The following is a 1,923-nucleotide window of genomic DNA, read 5'->3' as shown; positions in this document are numbered from 1 at the left end:
AGAACTTTGAGAGAGTAAAGTTTGCAGCAGCTGTTCCACTTTTATTCATTATATACATAATTTTCACATTTTACATTTTAAAAAGTAAAAAAATGAATTAGACTGAAAAAAAATTAAGATCTAAATCTGAAAATAAAATCTGCAAATGAAAAAAAAATTAGACCTCAAATGTCAAAATATTAATGAAAGTGAAAAATTTTAAATAAACAATTCATTCAAAAAAGAATTCCAGAATTGATTCAAAATAATATTGGATTAGAAATGTTTTTATTATTATTTTCATTTTGCAGTTCAAGATCAAAACGTGAACTTTTCAGTTTCAAATATTTTTTACAAATTAACAAAACATTTGGCCTCAGTTTAGCTCCATGGAACAGGAACCGTCACTGTGAGGCTTTTCAAAATAAAACGGAACATAAACACAGCAACAATTAAACAGTGTGTGTGTGTGTGTGTGTGTGTGTGTGTGTGTGTGTGTATGTGTGTGTTGCCCACCTCCCTGCCTGAGATCCATTGAAGTTAAACGTTAACTCTGAGCCAAAGCTTCTTTATTAACGAGGAACATTGCTCCTCTATCCAGTTAATGAAACATTGATTTGGAAATTGTATTGTAAGACGATGGAAAGCTTTCAAAGCGCTTAGTGCCCCTTGCTCGGAGCCAACTTCATCACTTATTATTTTTTCATGCTTTTTATCTGAAAAGCATTTTTTTCACCGGCCTTGGCGTTATATTTCTGCGTCCTGGGAACTCGTGTTTTTTGAAATGAAAGATGTTTTGTTGTGACGACGACGACATTTAAACGATTGTGTTTGTTCCTTTTTCCAGTCGGGTTTTTAAAATGAGAAACTAAAACGTACGTCACGTTCAGCCACTCAGTATAATGGGATTCTGTGTCTCTGGTGTCCGAGCCGGGGCCAATGTCCACAACATGACAACAATTTGAATGTGTCTGCACTGTAGAATCCGTCTGTACAGTAGAGATAAGGAACTAATCTGAATCCGCTTGGTGCCGGACTGAGGCTGTTTTCTGTATCTGTGCTGAGCAGCAGAAACCAACATCACAGTCAGTGAAACGCAGAGACAACAAGAAACCAGCTCACGTGACACTTGTGCATGAAGTCTCTGTACTGTATCGGAGCGGCAGCCGATGGTGAACTGGTCCACGTTTCCTGCAGAAGTCTCCTGTAATATTTCACTAGGAAATACTGGTTACAGAAAAAAGGCAGTGAACGGTGGAGTTTCCACTCTGATGAGCACCTGCGAGGTGCGAGGTGTTCATCAGAGCATGTTTTAATCCACCGAGATACGTGGTAGATTAAAACATCCCTGTGGCCTGGACTGATGTGACAACTGAGGTTGAACCCTCTTCCTCCGCCTGCCAGACGAGCTCCTGGGAATAACGTCCCTGCTCGTAGCAGCTTCTCATCACCTCCGACAACAAAGCTTCTGTTTTCATCCCCGTCTGTTTGTTCCACGAGCTTGGTCGTCTCCATGTGTCTCTGGATCCAGAGAACGATCGGTGGGAGAGTTCTGGAGGCGAGAATAACCTCATGGTCGCTCACCTGAGAGACGGCGTCTGACGTCCATAAGACACAAAGACGGTTTACCAACCTGTCAGTCGTGTTTGACCCTGACGTGATTTGAACACGCAACCTTCTGATCTGGAGTCAGACGCGCTGCCGTTGCGCCACAGAGTCGCTCCTCTTCATCTCTCGTTGTCATTTTCAAACATCGCGTCACATTTATTGTCACTTGACCCATCGACACGTCACTCAGAGCCGTTTGAACAGTTTTCATACGGATTAAATCTGTTTACAACACATTGACCTCCACGTACCTTTAACTGTATGTAACTCAACACAGTTTCTGCTTGTGAAAGAAAACATTCATGTCGGAACTCTTCCTTCTTCAAACGATGGGTT

At 41.4% G+C, this 1,923-nt stretch overlaps 1 non-coding gene across 1 annotated transcript; it reads right to left on the bottom strand.

Moving 5' to 3' along the window:
* Positions 1-1,626: 1,626 nt before the first annotated feature.
* On the bottom strand, positions 1,627-1,698 carry trnaw-cca. Its single transcript has one exon. It is a non-coding gene; the product is annotated as a tRNA-Trp (tRNA).
* Positions 1,699-1,923: the final 225 nt, after the last annotated feature.

Source organism: Scophthalmus maximus, chromosome 2 (genome assembly GCF_022379125.1).
Source record: "Scophthalmus maximus strain ysfricsl-2021 chromosome 2, ASM2237912v1, whole genome shotgun sequence".
Classification (NCBI taxonomy): domain Eukaryota; kingdom Metazoa; phylum Chordata; class Actinopteri; order Pleuronectiformes; family Scophthalmidae; genus Scophthalmus; species Scophthalmus maximus.
This window is presented reverse-complemented; position numbering and strand designations above follow the sequence as displayed.